At 40.9% G+C, this 20174-nt stretch overlaps 1 protein-coding gene across 3 annotated transcripts in view; it reads left to right on the top strand.

The window, feature by feature from the left end:
* Nucleotides 1-20174, top strand: part of LOC110516351 (uncharacterized) — a 51036-nt gene that overhangs the window by 15156 nt on the left and 15706 nt on the right. The window contains exon 1 of one of the 3 annotated variants that reach the window (XM_021594832.3): nucleotides 13383-14556. The exons of 1 other annotated variant lie outside the window; for it this stretch is intronic. The gene's annotated coding sequence lies outside the window, so the exon portion shown is untranslated. Of the gene's footprint in view, nucleotides 1-13382; nucleotides 14557-20174 lie in introns of those variants that run through there. One more of the 3 variants, XM_021594836.3, reaches the window with a different exon arrangement.

Here is a 20174-nt window from a genome sequence, read left to right as displayed (position 1 = left end):
CTGAGGACAGGTCTTTTTTCTTTACTAGGCTACTAACTATTGGAATTGTAAATGGCATGGCACACGTTATTGGAGTTACACGCGCCTTATCTAAACATTTAAAAAAAAATAACAGGTCAAGAGAAATAGCACAGGCTAATAGAAATACAAAAGTCCTATAATAGCTTATTTGTCCAATTACACACACTAAATAGGATAACGATTAAGCTGAATGAACCATTAATCTTCAAAAATGTGATAATCATAAATTATGTCGATGGCAAAATTGAAGTTGTATTAAAACTACGAGTTTAAGGCAGGCAAACATTTTATATAGTACTACCCCACGAAATACAGGCTATTCTGCACGGGCTACATACATTTTTTTATGTTCCGTTTAGGCTATGCTTTATCAAACTATTCATCATTTATTCAAGATTTAGCTTAGCTACCAAAAGGTTTCGACATGGAATATCTCTCCAATATTGGATTCCGTAATTGATTTATCTAGCAGGCTATTTACTTTTTTCAGACTTTCTGGGAGCCCCAGGCTATACCATTTATTGATACAGCATAACGGCATTCATTGCAATTCTGACTGTCACCCAAGTTCATAGACATTGTTTTAAGAAATACACCCATAAACGTGTTATTTTATGACCTCGGCTTACACAAGCTGGAATAGAACATGAATTAATTGAAAAGGTATCATAAGTACTGCAAACAGTGTACTGTTTGACAGAGTGATAGACTGTTTCATCAACGTGAAAGAGAGGATGATGGCATTGGTGTTTATCTACAAGTAGGGTGAGTCAACATGTATTTTTCTACTTGCACGAGCACACAGAAATCTGAACCATTGACAGCCACATGATATTTAACACGCGTTAATTGGACTAAATAGTTTTGATATCTTTTAGTTGTCACTGTATTAGACTAAGCATAGGTGATTTGATGAAGCTGGAATAGTGGAGGCAACTCCTGTTTTCTTCGCGACTTGTGGTAACTCCGTGGTTCTAGCCAAAAAAACAAATAAATAGGCCTGTTTAGGCTATTCGATGCAGACTGAGACCCCCGCTGTGAAAATTGCTGAACTTCGATTCAATTTTAATATGCTAAAATGGGCTACTCTAGACAGCATTATCAAAGACTATGATAACTAACCCCATACAGTTTTCACCTTTCCTCCGTGACCGTATTATCGGAGAACAATTATCGGGCTTCTGCGCGCAACATGTCTACGAAGTTCAGAAATAGCTTAGCAGGCCTTACTCAGCCCAACCGGTACCGTTAAAAAAAACTCCGGCATCGTATAGGCTATTCCGAGCACAATAATGAACATTCAAATCATACAAGTTAAGTTAGATGATATATTTGAATGTAGACTTAGTCAGCTTTGTGATAATAATAAGCATTGTCGCGAAGTTTGAGTGAGCCCAGTACGTGTCGGGTGTAGCCTACAGTATGCTTTAACCGACTTCAAGAAAATACACATGCTGGACTGGACAGTACCGGTATGATCCTTATATAAAGAGTAATTGAAATTTGAGAAACATCTCCGCCTGGTGTTTCAAATGGGCATAATAGGCCTATTCATATTAGCCTAAAATTAAAGCTGTATTACATATAGAAAACCGGTTCTAAAGGGCTCTTCTACAGGGGCAAGGGTTCCTTCTCTTTGGAATAAAGGCTTCACCCAACTTTGTTGGGTGAAAAGGTTCTACTTGGAACCATAAAGGGTTCTTCACCTTGGACAAGCTGAAGGACCCTTTATTGTTCTAGGTCGGGTGTTCCCAAACTGGGGTACGCGCAGTACCGTCCGGGGATCGCCAAATACAAAATGTGATTCACATTTATACATGTGTATATATTTCACATCACATTTTCAAACAGTCCATTTCTATTTTCCAACGGGGCTATACATTTGGGTGTTTTTTTTCTTGCCTGAGTAGTCTCGTTTCATTACTCAAAAATAAAATTAAACCATCTAGTGTTCAGCGAAATAATAACAACACAATGTAAAATACAGGTAGCCTAGTCAAATAATTAACATTCAATCACATTAACCGTAACTCTCTTGCGGGAATTCCACTAAACGTCAGTATGTAGGCAAACGTAACTGCTGCTCATTCCGTTTGTTTGAAAATTAATAATAAAATAAAAAAGTAAGGCCCGCGTCCATAGATGCACATACCAGCTCTACTGGTAGTACTGCTACTAGCAGCAGTACTACATCTGCACCTGTCGATGACACAAGTTGTTCTGCTTCCACAAGCACATCCACTGCTAGCATCAGTAATTCTACATTTGTTGTTAGCCCAGCTAGCATGGACACTGACAGTTGTGAATCTGATGCAGCCGAGGAGCTACTGCCCCCTTACCTGGGAAAGCCCCGAACAACAGACCGGGACGTTGGACAATGGAAGAGGCACAAATATGATGAGAACTACATTTATTTGGGGTTCACTTATATTGGGAGTAGTGCCTTTCCTCAGCCACAGTGTGTTATATTTACAAAAGTATTATCTCATAACTCGATGAAACCTTCACTCTTGCGCAGACATTTAGAAACAAAGCATGCCAATTTGAAAAATAAGCCACATAAGTTATTTGAGTGAGAATTAAGATGACTTTTGAGTAGTAAGACATGTATAAAAGCAACAGATACCATTAATGAGAAGGGGCTAGAAGCGTCTTATATGGTGAGATACCAAGTGACTAGGACAGGCAACCCCTATACTATTATGGAGGACTTAATTGCTCCTGCTGCCACAGATATGGCTGGGACAATGCTGGGGGAAAAGGCCAAAAAAACTATACAGATAATATCTTCATCAAACAACACTCTTTCATGACGCATCAGTGACATGGCTGGAGATGTTTTGAAAAAAAAATCTGTTTTGCATACAAGCCAGTGAATTCTATGCATTAACAGCTGGATGAGTCAACAGACTTGGCGGGCCTGGCACAGCTCCTGGTATATATCCTTTACATTTATGGGGGGTCAATTAAGGTAGACATCCTTTTCTGCAAACCACTGGAAACTAGGACAACAGGAGAGGATATTTTTAAAGTACTGGACAGCTTTGTTACATCAAATGGACTTTGGTGGTCAAGATGTGTTGGCATCTGTACTGTTGGCACAAAAGCCATTGTAACGGATGTGAAATGGCTAGCTAGTTAGCGGTGCGCGCTAGTGGCGTTTCAATCGGTGACGTCACTTGCTCTGAGACCTTGAAGTAGTTGTTCCCCTTGCTCTGCAAGGGCCGCGGCTTTTGTGGAGCGATGGGTAACAATGCTTCGTGGGTGACTGTTGTTGATGTGTGCAGAGGGTCCCTGGTTCGCGCCCGGGTATGGGCGAGGGGACGGTCTAAAGCTATACTTTTACACCATGACAGGGAGACCTAGTGGAGTAGTAACTCACGTGCAAGCAGTTGCTCCCGACGTTACTTGGAAACACGGCAGCATCCAGAGGCTCTTGCTGCCAAGAGAATGCCTGACAGCTTGAAAGACGTTTTGGACACTACAGTGAAAATGGTTAACTTTGTTAAAGCAAGGCCCATGAACGCTTTTACAACAGAAGTGTGCTGGTTATCAACGGGAAAAGTATTGACACGTTTTTTTTTAATTGAGAGATGAGCTTTCCTTTACTGACCATAATTTTCACTTGTCTGACTGCTTGCATGATGACAAGTTTCTCACACAACTTGCCTATCTGGGTGTTTTCTCTCACCTGAATGATCTGAATCTAGGATTACAGGGACTCTCCGCAACTATATTCAATGTGCGGGACAAAATTGAGGCTATGATTAAGAAGTTGGAGCTCTTCTCTGTCTGCATTAACAAGGACAGACACAGGTCTTTCCATCATTGTATGTTTTTTTTGTGTGCAAATGAACTCAAGCTTACGGACAATGTCAAATGTAGTGAAGCACCTGAATGAGTTGGGTGCGCAATTACGCAGGTACTTTCCTGAAACGGATGACCCCAACAACTGAATTCGTTATCCCTTTCATGCCCTGCCTCCAGTCCACTTACCGATATCTGAACAAGAGAGCCTCATCGAAATTGCAACAAGTGCTTCTGTGAAAATTTAATTTAATCAGAAGCCACTGCCAGATTTCTGGATTGGTCTGCACTCAGTATCCTGCCTTGGCAAATCACGCTGTTAAGACACTGATGCCCTTTGCAACCACTTACCTACACTACCGTTCAAAAGTTTGGGGTCACTTAGAAATGTTCTTGTTCTTGAAAGAAAATCAACTTTTTTGTCCATTTTTAAAATAACATAAAATTGATCAGAAATACAGTGTAGACATTGTTAATGTTGTAAATTACTATTGTAGCTGGAAACAGCTGATTTTTTATTTTTATGGAATATCTACATAGGTGTACAGAGGTCCATTATCAGCGACCATCACTCCTGTGTTCCAATGGCACATTGTGTTAGCTAATCCAGGTTTATAATTTTAAAAGGCTAATAAATCATTAGAAAACATAATTGCAAAAGGGTTAGCACAGCTGAAAACTGTTGTGCTAATTTAAAGAAGGAATAAAACTGGCCTTTAGATTAGTTGAGTGTCTGGAGCATCAGTATTTGTGGGTTCGATTACAGGCTCAAAATGGCCAGAAACAAAGACCTTTCTTCCGAAACTCGTCAGTCTATTCTTGTTCTGAGAAATGAAGGCTATTCCATGCGAAAAATTGCCAAGAAACTGAAGATCTCGTACAACGCTGTGTACTTCTCCCTTCAAAGAACAGCACAAACTGGCACTAACCAGAATAGAAAGAGGAGTGGGAGGCCCCGGTGCACAACTGAACAAGAGGACAAGTACATAAGAGTGTCTAGTTTGAGAAACAGATGCCTCACAAGTCCTCAACTGGCAGCTTTATTAAATAGTAACCGCAAAACACCAGTCTCAATGTCAACAGTGAAGAGGCGACTCCGGGATTCTGGCCTTGTTGAGACCTGTGTTTTGCGGGTACTATTTAATGAAGCTGCCAGTTGAGGACTGCCAGTCAAAACTGTAACTCAGCCACTCAGGAGCATTCACTGACTTCTTGGTAAGCAACTCCAGTGTAGATTTGGTCTTGTGTTTTAGGTTATTCAAATAAAATGTTATTTGTCACGTGCCGAATACAATAGGTGAAATGCTTACAGTGAAAGGCTTACTTAAAAGCCCAACAATGCAGTTTTAAGAAAAATAACGTAAAATAAAGTAAAAAAGAGAAGTTAAAAATAACAAATCATTAAAAAGCAGCAGTAAAATAACAGAGCGGCTATATACAGGGGGTACCGGTACAGAGTCAATGTGCGGGGGCACAGGTTAGTCGAGTTAATTGAGGTAATATGTAGGTATAGTTAAAGTGACTATGCATAGATAATAAACAGAGTAGCAGCAGCGTAAAAGAGAGGGGGGGGGGGAAATGCAAATAGTATGGGAAGCCATTTGATTAGATGTTCATGTGTCTTATGGCCTAGTGGTAGAAGCTGTTAAGAAGCCTTTTGGACCTAGACTTGGCGCTCCGGTACCGCTTACCTTTCGGTAGCAGAGAGCACAGTCCATGACTAGGGTGGTTGAACTATTTGACAATTTTTTGGGGGGCCTTCCTTTGACACCACCTGATATAGAGGTCTTGGATGGCAGGAAGCTTGGCCCCAGTGATGTACTGGGCCGTCCACATTACCCTCTGTAGTCACAGCCGTGTACACACTACCCTCTAGTCACAGCCGTGTATATCACCCCAAGCAGATACCTCGACGGCTGTTACTGTAATTACGTTATTTCCAATATGTTTTCATTAATTGAATTCACTTAGTCTATTTTATGAAAATTTGTAAGATTCTTATTTGCATAAAATAGACAGAGACCAGTCTTGTCAAAAATGGATAATAGTATTTATTCTCGGAGCGCGCTGCCACGTAACCACGAACAACAGTTTATATACAAAACATGACACCATTTCATTGCTTCTAGAATGAATCTCCTCCTCCCGACCAAGAATAAAGCAAGTTCAAAGTTCATTCCAACGCACTAACACACACACAGGACACAACATAACTGAATTAACTCTTGACCCCTCACCATTATCGATCACCACTTAGCTGACAGTTCTAGTTAACAGAACCTAAAACACCCCAGAGCTAAGTTTCGTCGGTTCAACCATAGGTTAACGACCCTATCTGCTTACTTAACCCACAACCCATTCCTCCCCAGACTAGTTGGAATGGTGTTCATTATGTTTAATTACTCCTTGTCCATGCCACATAATCCTTTCTTATGAACTCATATTGTTAATCAGATATACTAAAACAGAGTATAAGTTTACTTAGTTACAGTTCTATTTAAAATTAGGATATTGTTTAGTCATTTATTCATAAAATTCCTAACAAAGTCCCTGAAAGAACTTCACTGGACTCTATGTAAACTTGAAACTTTATATCCTGAGTCTGCATGTATTGTAGCTGGGGATTTAAACAAAGCTAATTTGAGAACAATGTTACCTAAATTCTACCATTCTACCACATTGATTGTTGCACCCGCTCAAGCAAAACATTGGACCACTGCTACTCTAACTTCCGCGATGCATACAAGGCCCTCCCCCGCCCTCCCTTCGGCAAATCTGACCATGACTCCATCTTGTTGCTCCCCTCCTATAGGCAGAAACTAAAACAGGTCGTGCCCGTGCTTAGGTCTGTCCAACGCTGGTCTGACCAATCGGATTCCACGTTTCAAGATTGCTTCGATCATGTGGACTGGGATATGTTCCAGGTAGCCTCAGACAATGACATCGACGTATACGCTGACTCGGTGAGTGAGTTTATTAGGAAGTGCATTGGAGATGTTGTACCCACTGTGACTATTAAAACATTCCCTAACCAGAAACCGTGGATTGATGGCATTATTCTAGCAAAACTGAAAGCGCGAATCACTACATTTAATCATGGCAAGGCAACTGGAAACATGACCGAAAACGAACAGTGTAGCTATTCCCTCCGCAAGGCAATCAAACAAGCAAAGCGTCAGTATAGAGACAAAGTAGTCTCAATTCAACGGCTCAAACACAAAACGTATGTGGCAGGGTCTACAGACAATCAAATATTACAAAAGAAATCCGGCTCCGTTGCGGACATCGACGTCTTGCTCCCAGACAAATTAAACAGCTTCTTTGAGCGTTTTGAGGACAATGCAGTGCCACCGACACAGCCCGCTACCAAAGATTGTGGGCTCTCCTTCAATGTGGCCGACGAGAGTAAAACATTTTAAACGTGTTAACCCTCGCAATGCTGCCGTCCCAGATAGCATCCCTAGCCGCGTCCTCAGAGCATGCGCAGACCAGCTGGCTGATGTGTTTACGGACATATTCAATCAATCCCTATCCCAGTCTGCTGTCCCCACATGCTTCAAGATGGCCCCATTGTTCCTGTTCCCAAGAAAGCTAAGGTAACTGAACTAAATGACTATCGCCCCATAGCACTCACTTCTGTCATCATGAAGTGCTTAGAGAGACTAGTCAAGGATCATATCACCTCCACCCTACCCTACATCCACTCCAATTTGCTGTGCAACTGGGTCCTGGACTACATGACGAGCCGCCCCCAGGTGATGAAGGTAGGAAACATCTCCACCCCACTGATCCTCAACACTGGGGCCCCACAAGGGTGCGTTCTCAGCCCTCCTGTACTCCCTGTTCACCCATGACTGCGTGGCCATGCACACCTCCAACTCAATCATCAAGTTTGCAGATGACACTACAGTGGTAGGCTTGATTACCAACAACAACGAGACAGCCCTACAGGGAGGAGGTGAAGGCCCTCGGAGTGTGGTGTCAGGAACATAACCTCTCACTCAATGTCAACAAAACAAAGGAGATGATCGTGGACTTCACCCAATGTCACAGGAAGGCCAAAAAGATCATCAAGATCAAACAACCACCCGAGCCACTGCCTGTTCACCCCGCTATCATCCAGAAGGCGAGGTCAGAACAGGTGCATCAAAGCTGGGACCGAGAGACTGAAAAACAGCTTCCATCTCAAGCCCATCAGACTGTTTATACAGCCATCACTAACATAAGAGGCTGCTGCCAACATACAGACTCAAATCACTGGCCACTAATGAATGAATTTAATAATGGCATCACTAGTCACTTTAAATAATGCCACTTTAATAATGTTTACATATCCTACATTACTCATCTCATATGTGTATATACTGTATTTTATACTAGAGGTCGATTTAATTAGGGCCGATTTCAAGTTTTCATAACAATCGGAAATAGGTATTTTTGGGCGCCGATTTCCGATTATTTAACTAGGCAAGTCAATTAAGAACACATTCTTATTTTCAATGACTGCCTAGGAACTGTGGGTTAACTGCCTTGTTCAGGAGCATAACGACAGATCTTCACCTTGTCAGCTCAGGGGTTTCAATCTTGCAACCGCAGTTAACTAGTCCAACGCTCTAACCATTGCACTCCACGAGTAGCCTGCCTTTTACGTGAATGAAGTAGAAGCCAAGGTAAATTGCTAGCTAGCAGTAAACTTATTTTATAAAAAACAATCAATTATAATCACTAGTTATAACTACTAATCCAGTTTAGCAGGCAATATTAACCAGGTGAAATTGTGTCATTTCTCTTGCGTTCATTGCACGCAGAGTCAGGGTATATGCAACATTTTGGGCTGCCTGGCTCATTGGGAACTAATTTGCCAGAATTTTACGTAATAATGACATACATTGAAGGTTGTGCAATGTAACAACAATATTTAGACCACCCGTTAGATGAAATACCGAACGGTTCTGTATTTCACTGAAATAATAAAAGTTTTGTTTTCGAAATTATAGTTTCCGGATTCGATCATATTAATGACCAAAGGCTCGTATTTCTGTGTGTTATTATGTTATAATTAAGTCTGATTTGATAGAGCAGTCTGACTGAGCAGCAGCAGGCCCATAATCATTCATTCAAACAGCACTTTTGTGCGTTTTGCCAGCAACTCTTCGCAAGCACAGCGCTGTTTATGACTTTAGATTTGCTTGCAGCGCTAGGGGAATAACTACTCCAAATCTAAAAGCGAGTGACGTTTGAAACAGTATTAGCGCATACCCAGCTAATGGCTGGTGTAACCAATGTGAAATGGCTAGCTAGTTAGCTGGGTGTGCGCTAATACTTGTTTCAAACGTCACTCGCTTTTAGATTTGGAGTAGTTATTCCCCTTGCGCTGCAAGGGTCGTGGCTTTTGTGGAGTGATGGGTAACGATCCTTCGAGTGTGGCTGTTGTCGATGTGTTCCTGGTTCGAGCCCAGGTAGGGGCGAGGAGGGGGACGGAAGCTATACTGTTACACTGGCAATACTATAGTGCCTATAAGAACATCCAATAGTCAAAGGTATATGAAATACAAATGGTATAGAGAGAAATAGTCCTATAAATACTATATTAACTACAACTACTATATTAACTACAACCTAAAACCTCTTACCTTGGAATATTGAAGTCTCATGTTAAAAGGAACCACCAACTTTCATATGTTCTCATGTTCTGAGCAAGGAACTTAAACGTTAGCTCTTACATGGCACATATTTTACATGGCACACATTTTTACATGGCACATATTACTTTCTTCTACTTACTTTGTTTTTGCATTATTTAAACCAAATTGAACATGTTTCATAATTTATTTGAGTCTAAATTGATTTTATTGATGTTTTATATTAAGTTAAAATAAGTGTTAATTCAGTATTGTTGTAATTGTCATTATTACAAATAAAAAGTAGACCGATTTTTAATCGGTATCGGCTTTTTTGATCCTCCAATAATCGGTATCGGCGTTGAAAAATCATAATCGGTCGACCTCTACTTTATACCATCTATTACATCTTGCCTATGTCTCATGGCCATCGCGCATCCTCATATTTATATGTACATATTCTTATTCCATCCCCTTACGTTGTGTGTGTATAATGTAGTTGGTGTGAATTTGTTATATTACTGCACTGTCGGACTAGAAGCACAAGCATTTCGCTACACTCGCATCAACATCTGCTAACCAAGCAGTTGCCATACGGTCGGAGGCCAAGCAGTTGCCATAACAGGCAGTGATGTAACCAGTCAGGATGCTCTCGATGGTGCAGCTGTATAACTTTTTGAGGATCTGAGGTCCCATGCCAAAGGCTTTCTTGTGCCCTCTTAATGACTGTCTTGGTGTGTTTGGACCATGATAGTTTGTTGGTGATGTGGACACCAAGGAACTTGAAGCTCAAAACCTGCGCCATTACAGCCCTGTCGATGAGAATGGGGGCGTGCTCTGTCCTCCTTTTCCTGTAGCCCACAATCATCTCCTTTGTCTTGATCACGTTGAGGTTGTCATCCTTGCACCACCACACGGCTAGGGCTCTGACCTCCTCCCTATAGGCGGTCTCATCGTTGTTGGTGATCAGGCCACCAATGTTATGTCATCGGCAAACTTAATGATAGTATTGGAGTCGTGCCTGGTCTGCTGAAAGGTTAATTAATCTTCCAGTGTCTGGTGGAAAGCAAACTGAACCAGGTTTTCCTCTAAGGTTTTACATGTGCTTAGCTCTATTCCGTTTCTTTTTATCTTGAAAAACTCCTCATTCCTTAACGATTACAAGCATACCCAAAGCATGACTAAGCCACCAATATGCTTGAACGTATTGAGAGTTTCGATTTGCCCCAAACATAACATGTATTCAGGACAAAAAGTTAAATGCTTTGCAATTTGTTTTTGCAGTATTACTTTAGTGCCTTGTTGCAAACAGGATGCATGTTTTGGAATGTTTGTATTGTACAGGCTGCTTTCACTGTCAATTAGGATATTGTGGAGTAACTACAATGTTGTTGATCCAGCCTCAGTTTTCTCCTATCACAGCCATTAAACCCGGTAACTGTTTTAAAGTCACCATTTTCCTCATTGTGAAATCCCTGTGTGGTTTCCTTCCTATCTGGCAAATTAGGAAGGACACCAGTATCTTTGTAGTATCTTTGTAGTGACTGGGTGTATTGATACACCATCCAAAGTGTAATTAATACCTCATGCTTAAAGGTATATTCAATGTCTGCTTTTTTACATTTTTACCCATACATAGGTGCCCTTCTTTGCAAAGCATTGGAAACCGTCCCTGGTCTTTGTGGTTGAATCTGTGTTTGAAATTCACTGCCCGAATGAGAGACCATACAGATAATTGTATGTGTGGGGTATAGAGATGAGTTAGTCATTAAAAAAATCATGTAAAACACTGTTATTACGCACAGAGTGCAACTTATTATGTGACTTGTTAAGCACATTTTTAATCCTGAACTTATTTAGTTTTGCCATAACAAAGGGGTTGAATACTTATTGACTATTCAGCTTTTCTTTTTTATCGATCTGAAGAAAGAAAAATATAAAACATAGTTCCACTTTGACATTATGGGTTTTTGTGTATAGGCCAGTGACAAGCAAATCTAAATTTAGGTATTTTACAATTCAGCCTGTAACACAACAACATTTGGAAAAAGTCAAGGAGTCTGTATACTTTCTGAAGGCACTAAATATTATTTGCTACCAAAGTTAGGCTGCCTGTTAGGCTGCAAAAAAACAAAGGCTCATTGCAGTCATAAAGTGTTGTCATGTACATTGTTATGGAAGGATACCAAAAGATAGCCCTAATTTGGTGAAGAACAGAACCCAGCAGTGTGTGTATTATAGAGCAGCAGCATTAGATGGTCTCTAACTGAATCATGTGACATTATTGTCCCCTAAAAAAATTCAGCTTATGTTGCATTTGAATCCGTCCTTTCCATACCATGGCTCAACTCCTGGCACACTTTCTCTATTTGTTGTAAAAAATATTGCGGACCACTCGAGAGGTGGGACAAGTACTGGATTGAGCAGAGTAGCTCAGGTGTCCGAGGCTTGGACACTCAACACAGTTATAACAAACAATGATCTTTATTAGAAAATACCAATTCATAGGACAGCGTGGACCAAAGATGTATTTACAATGACAGCCTAGGAACAGTGGGGTAACTGCCTTGTTCAGGGGCAGAAAGACAGATTTCTACCTTGTCAGCTCAGGATTCAATCTAACCTTTTGGTTACTGGCCCAACGCTCTATAAACTTTCTAGGGAGTTTTTCCTAGCACCATTGCTTGCTCTTTTTCGATTTTAGTCTGGGTTTCTGTATGAGCACTTTGAGACAACTGCTGAAGTAAAAAGGCCTTTACAAATCAATTTGATTGATTTAAATGTAAATCTAGGACACTCCAATTAGTATATGTTACGTTTCATATGGTATTTATTAATTTGTGAATGTCCAGCATCCATTTCGTATGACATGTTACGAATTGGAATTTGTACAATATGTTACAAATTTGAAAAATATATGATGTTACAAATTTCTAATTTGTTGTGGCTAACATTAGTTAGGTGGCTAATGCTAACATTAGCTAGGTGGCTAATGCTAACATTAGCTAGGTGGCTAACATTAGCCAGGCTTGGGGTTAAGCTTAGGTAAAGGGCTAGGGTTAGGGGAATGGTTAGCTAACATAGTTGCAAAGTAGCTAAAAAGTAGTAAGTAGTTGCTAAAATGCTAACGGGCAACCTTTTAGGTTTCTAGACATTCGCATTATACGCCCACCCATCTTGCGTTAAAGGGATATATTATGGGTGTAAGATGGCACAGTGATGCCATCTGTTGGTAAATGTTTATTACTGCAACTCTTGTGTTTTACTGGGGTGCTTGAGATACCCAGATGTGTTGTGATGTACTGAACAAGACTGGTTACTCGCATCAATGCCTCTGTCTCGTCATTTAACATTCAAACAGGATACTAGTAGTAGTTTCACAAGCCAGTGCTAACTAGCATCAGCACAATGACTGGAAGTCTATGGTATCTACTAGCATGCTATAAAAATGTATCCACAGTTCATCTGACTCTGGGAATGTAGATAAAGGGCTTTATTGACAAAATCTTGAAGTAACCTTCTGTCTTATGCAGGGGTTGGAACCAAAAATGATTTCCCAATCATTTCATTATGAACAGAACCATTATAACCAGCAAAATACAGTTCTGAATCGGTTTTTAAACCTTTGAAATCTGATTTTAACATTAAATTACTACGTATAGAGCAGCTTGCTATGGAGTGGGCAAGCGCTGGGTATCTAGACATGCATTATCTGAATTAGGCTCAAAGAATTATCTGGGATCCTTGGGACATCCCTACCCCATTTTAAGTTTAACATTTAAAAAGATTAAGGTAAGGACTATGGTTAAGATTAGGGTAGTGGTTAAAGTTAGGTTAGGGTTTAGGGTTGGGACATTCCAAGGATTCTGGATAGCACTGACCTTTGGCATTTCAGATCGGCAAATCAGATTATGACTCGTGACTCGCTCCATTGAGAAATCAGAAACGGAGATTATGGACTGCTTTGCCAGCGCCGATTGGAATATGTTTTGAGACTCCGCCGATAACATCGACAAGCTAACCACCTCTGTCACCGGCTTCATAAGTGAATGCATCGGCGAAGGTTCGCTGCTCCTCCAATCAAAAGCCCTGGATAAACTAAAGGACAGGGCTACCGCACACAGGGCTATCACAGACAACCCTGAGGCTACGGCTGAGGATAGGAACAAGTACAAGAAGTCCCGCTACGACCTCCGCAGAGTCATTAAACAAGCAAAAGGTCAATATAGGAATAAGGTGGAACCATACTACACAGGCACCGACGCCTGCCGAATGTTGCAGGGGCTATAGTCCATTACGGATTAAAAAGGAAGACACAGCTATGGTCTACCCAACAATGCCTCTCTTCCAGAAAAACTCTATGCATTTTATGCATGCTTAGACATTAACACTGGACTGTGCATGAGGGCCCCCACCAACCCAGAGGACTGATCTCGCGCTTCGAGGCCGGCGTGATTTAAGTTCTTTAATGAGATCAACACTGGCAAGGCCGTGGGCCGGAGAGTATTACAGGGCGAGTTCTCAGCACATTCACAGATCAGCTGGAAGGCATATTCATGGTCATTTTCAACCTCTCCATGTTCCAGTCTGTAATCCCAACATCTTAAAATGACTGCCATCATTCCTGTTCCCAAGAACCCTAAGGCTTCTTGCCACAATGATTACCACTCTGTGGCCCTCGCATCTAATCCTGAAGTGCTTTGAAAGGCTCGTTATGGAACACACCAGCAGACACCCTAAAAAACTTGAACTGCGGATACTTGCAAGGGTTACAAAATACAATATACATCAAAGCACCAGCTCCCCCGCCAAGACCTGCCTGTGCTCTCGGCCCTGCCTTATATCAGTTTCTCTGCCTTATATCAGAGTCCCGGGCAGAGTTTAGCAAGCAGGAGCAGGTATGAGCAATTAGTTAATTATTTGGACATGTCTTTTCTTACAAGCTGTCCCACAGTTTCATCACAGTATGACACCAGATAAAGGGGTGTTAATACTTTAGGGGTGGGGCAGAGGAGAGGTAAAAAACACAGACAACTGTGTTCTCTCATGTTTAAACCTGACACAGCAAGACAGCAGCCATTCCTGAACTAAACTGACTGAGGTAGAGGTAAGATTATTTTCTTTTTTAAGATATAAACTGTATTTGATTCACTTCCCATTTTATAACAAGCATTAAGTTAATCAACTTTCCTTTTTAAAGTAGAACAAAGGAAATTGCGATTTTATATGAATATGTTGTATCAATATCCAATTAAATGTAAGTAGCTACTCGAGAGGATTGCAAAATGTTATTGCCTATCATGAGGCATTACAAAAACATGTATATCTGGTTTCTAGAGGTGTCAGCGTAATTTGCCCAATGTGGCCAATAGTGTAAAGGCTATGTCAGGAGAACTGCACATTGCTGGGGGGAAAAATTAATTTTCATTCCTGTATATTTACAGTCCCTTCAGAAAGTATTCACCCCGCTTGACTTTTTCTAAATTTTGTTGTGTTACACTTTACACGATTTTTATTCACTGGCCTACACACAATACCTCATAATATCAATGTTTTTTGCAATTAAAAAAAAATGAAAATCTGAAATATCTTGTCAACTATTCAACCCCTTTGTTATGGCATGCCTAAATTAAGTTCAGGAGTAAATATATGTTTAACAAGTCACATAATAGGTTGCATGTACTGACTTTAAAACAATTACAGAGTTGAATGGCTAGGATGGGAGAAAACAACTAAGGATGGATCAACAACATTGTAATTACTCCTCAATACTAACCTAATTGACAGAGTTAAAAGAAGGAAGTCTGTACAGAGTAAAACATATTCCAAAATGTGAATCCTGTTTGCAAGAAGGCACTAAAGTAATACTGCAAAAGATGTGGCAAAGCAATTAACTTTTTGTTTGGGGCAAATCCAATACAACACATTACTGAGTACCACTCTCCATATTTTCAAGCATAGTGGTGGCTGCATCATGTTATGGGTATGCTTGTAATTGCAGCAGGACAATAACCTAAAACACAAGACCAGATCTACACTGGAGTTGCTTACCAAGAAGACAGTGAGTGGCCAAGTTACAGTTTTGACTTAATTAAATCTACTTGCAAATCTATGGCAAGACCTGAAAATGGTTGTCTAGCAATGATCAACAACCAATTTGGCAGAGCTTGAAGAATTTTGAAAAGAATAATGGGCAAATGTTGCACAATCCATGTGTGGAAAGCTCTTAGACTTACCCAGAAAGACTCACACTAGTGACGCCTCAAGGCACGGCATCTCAGTGCTTGAGGCGTCACTACAGACACCCTGGTTCGTATCTAGGCTGTATCACATCCGGCTGTGATGGGGAGTCCCATAGTGCATAGCCCGCAATTGGCCCAGCGCCCTCCAGGTTTGGCCAGGGTAGGCCGTCATTGTAAATAAGAATTTGTTCTCAACTGACTTGCCTAGTTAAATAAGGTTAAATGTTTTTGTTTTTTTACAAAAAATGATAAATCGCTGCCAAATGCTTTCTACAAAGTATTGACTAAGGGGTGTGAGTACTCTTGCTAATGAGATATGTATTTCTGTATTTCATTTTCAATACATTTGCAAAATTAAAAATGTTTTAACTTTGTAATTATGGGCTATTGTGTGTGTAGATGGGTAAGAATTTTGTACAATTTTATTCATTTTGATTTCAGGCTGTAACAACAAAATGTGGAATAAGTCAAAGGGTATGAATATTTTTTGAAGACACTATACATGCTCATAGTTTAGCAATTCGCTCTTTTGCTTAAATAGCATGAGCTATGAATTTATTATTGTAATGCGTTGTCACTCCCAACATCAAATCTTTTCAAATAATTGTAGTGTTGGGAACAGAAGTAGGGGTCACATTATATTTGATGGCAGGCCACAAATGGTCGCTGAAAGGTATTTACCTATCTTGATGGCTGTCCCTCAGACAGCTTTCCTCCTATACATCATTTATGTCTTGCTATGTCTCTGTCTAATCTCCACTGAGTGTACAAAACATTAGGAACACCTTCCTACTATTAAGTTGCACCCCCTTTTGCCCTCAGAACAGCTTCAATTCGTTGGGGCGTGGACTCTACAATGTGTAGGGATGCTGGCCCACGTTAACTCCAATACTTTCCACAGTTGTGTCAAATTGGCTGGATGTATTTGGGGTGGTGGACCATTCTTAATTCACATGGGAAACTGTTGAGTGTTAAAAACCCAAGTAGTGTTGCCGTTCTTGACACACTCAAACCAGTGCGCCTGGCACCTACTAACATACCCCTTTCAAAGGCACTTTAATATTTTGTCTTGCCCATCCACCCTCCATTTATTCATGTCTCATAAAAATCATTCTTTAACCTGTCTCCTGCCCTTCATCTACACTGATTTGAAGTGGATTAACAGGTGACCTCAAGGGATCATAGATTTCACCTGGTCAGTTTTGTACACTCAGTGTATATTGTTACTATGCAAATGGATGACACAACACAGGATGTGACTTTTTGTTTCTGTGCAGAGTATGAAATAACCTGTTTGACATCATTTTACCCCGCTGGCATAAATAGGGTACTGCGCTATCAGGAATATGGGAGTGCCTCAATTGTTGTTGGTTGGTATTGAATGGATTAGAATACCAGTTTAGAATTAATAGAATTTCCACATTAATATATGAGAAATTGGTAGTGTCCGAATACCCATACTACATACTTAAACTGCATACTATGTACTCATCGTTGCATAATATTTAGCACGTACCATTTAGTAAAAAGTGTGTCACGGATGCAACGCAGTAGCAGCTCCTGACTGGCTGAGTAGGTGGGGCGGGACCGAGTGCAGGTAGATTTTTTCCAAATTCAGCAGACATGCACTATTAACCAGCCTCATAGTAGCTAGTTTCCAATTTGATTCATTTCTGTAAACTCGGAATAGGAATGGAGTTATAGGCCTACTCAGTCTGCCTAATCACATTCGACCCCATAGCCCATACAGCATCTCTTCTATTTAAAAAGGACTGAAGACAGAAAAATATAATTTGGTTCCATTTCAACATATTTATTAGTGAAACCAAATGGCCTAGTACACATAGCAAAACACTTCAAATGTTCAAAACGAAAGGCTATTGCACAGGAAAAACGTGGACAGTCGGGTGCATCGCAAATTCAGAACTGCGTGACAGCAACATAATAAACTAAAGCACAGATCATTGAGAACGAGATCAGAATGACTGCTAAGGCTTGATCCATAAAGTAAATAAATAGGTAGTCTAGCCTAAACTTAAACAAGCCATATGTTCAAATCAAAAGGCCTGATTCAAAAATGCACATATTAAAACATTCTATTTTCTCATACTGACAATGCGTCATGCGCGTTGTTTCCCGCTATTCGTTGATTCCGCTAGGGCATCCCCACCCATATCCTGTAGTGTAAAGTAACCTACTTTAAAAAAAATACTTTCAAGAACTACTTAAGTAGTTATGCTGTATTTTTACTTTACTTTTCTATTTCTGACAACTTTTACTTCACTATATTCCTAAAGAAAATGATTTACTTTTTACTCCATGCATTTTCATTACATTTTGAATGCTTGGCAGGATAGGAACAGAACATCCTGGTCATCCTTACTGGCGGACTCGCCAAACACAAATGCTTTGTTTGTAAATTACGTTGGAGTGTGCCCCTGGCTATCCGTAAATGTAAAAAAATAAATGTACAGTCTGGTTTGCTTAATATAAAGAATTTGAAATTATTTATAATTTTATTTTTGATATTTATATTTGGTATATTTTAGCAGTTTTAAATTTGATACTTTCAAATAAAATAAAAATGCATTTGTCACATGCGCCAAATACAAGTGTAGACCTTACCATGAAATGCTTGCTTACTTAAGCCCTTAACCAACAACGCAGCTCAAGAAAGTTCAAATATTTACTAAATAAACTAAAGTAAAATATTTAAATAAAAAGTAACACAATAACGAGGCTATATACATACCGATATCGTGTCAGTGTGCAGGGGTAGAGGTTAGTCAAGGTTATTTGTACATGTAGGTAGGGCTAAAGTGACTATGCATAGATAACAAACAGCGAGTGGCAGCAGTGTAAAACAAAGAGGGGGGTGTCAATGTAAATAGTCCGCTTTGCCATTTGATTAATTGTTCAGCAGTCTTGTGGTTTGGGGGTAGAAGCTGTTAAGGAGCCTTTTGGACCCAGACTTGGAGCTCCGGTACCACTTGCTGTGCGGTAGCAGAGAGAACAGGCTATCAAATCAAATCAAATGTATTTATATATACATTTATTTAGCCCTTCGTACATCAGCTGATATCTCAAAGTGCTGTACAGAAACCCAGCCTAAAACCCCAAACAGCAAGCAATGCAGGTGTAGAAGCACGGTGGCTAGGAAAAACTCCCTAGAAAGGCCAAAACCTAGGAAGAAACCTAGAGAGGAACCAGGCTATGTGGGGTGGCCAGTCCTCTTCTGGCTGTGCCGGGTGGAGATTATAACAAAACATGGTCAAGATGTTCAAATGTTCATAAATGACCAGCATGGTCGAATAATAATAAGGCAGAATAGTTGAAACTGGAGCAGCAGCACAGTCAGGTGGACTGGGGGCAGCAAGGAGTCATCATGTCAGGTATTCCTGGGGCATGGTCCTAGGGCTCAGGTCCTCCGAGAGAGAGAAAGAAAGAGAGAATTAGAGAGAGCATATGTGGGATGGCCAGTCCTCTTCTGGCTGTGCCGGTTGGAGATTATAACAGAACATGGCCAAGATGTTCAAATGTTCATAAATGACCAGCATGGTCGAATAATAATAAGGCAGAACAGTTGAAACTGGAGCAGCAGCACAGCCAGGTGGACTGGGGACAGCAAGGAGTCATCATGTCAGGTAGTCCTGGGGCATGGTCCTAGGGCTCAGGTCCTCCGAGAGAGAGAAAGAGAGAAGGAGAGAATTAGAGAACGCACACTTAGATTAACACAGGACACCGAATAGGACAGGAGAAGTACTCCAGATATAACAAACTGACCCTAGCCCCCCGACACATAAACTACTGCAGCATAAATACTGGAGGCTGAGACTTGGATGAATGGAGTCTTTGACAATTTTTTGTGCCTTCCTCTGACACTGCCTAGTATATAACTCCTGGATGGCAGGAAGCTTGGTCCCAGTGATATACTGGGCCGCACGCACTACCTTCTGTAGCACCTTACAGTCGGATCCTGAGCAGTTGTCATACCAAGCAGTGATGCAACCGATGGTGCAGTTGTACAACTTTTTAAGGATCTGGGGACGCATGCCAAATCTCCCGAGGGGGAAAGGTGTTGTCGTGCCCTCTTCACGACTGGCTTGGTGTGCTTGGACCATGATAGTTTGTTGGTGATGTGGACACCAAGGAACTTGAAACTCTCGACCCGCTCCACTACAGCCCGTCAATGTTAATGGGGGCCTGTTCGGCCCTCCTTTGCCAGTAGTCCACGATCAGCTCCTTTTGTCTTGCCCACATTGAGGGAGAGGTTGTCCTGGCACCAGACTGCCAGGTCTCTGACCTCCTCCCTATAGGCTTTCTCGTTGTTGTTGATCAGGCAGTGGTGTCGTCAGCAAACTTAATGGTGTTGGAGTCGTGCTTGGCCACGCAGTCGTGGGTGAACAGGGAGTAGAGAAGGGGACTAAGCATGCACCCCAGTGTTGAAGATCAGCGTGGCGGATGTGTTGTTGCTTACCCTTAC

This window comes from Oncorhynchus mykiss, chromosome 3, assembly GCF_057628025.1.
Source record: "Oncorhynchus mykiss isolate SJ-2025 chromosome 3, ASM5762802v1, whole genome shotgun sequence".
NCBI classification, from domain to species: domain Eukaryota; kingdom Metazoa; phylum Chordata; class Actinopteri; order Salmoniformes; family Salmonidae; genus Oncorhynchus; species Oncorhynchus mykiss.
This window is presented reverse-complemented; position numbering and strand designations above follow the sequence as displayed.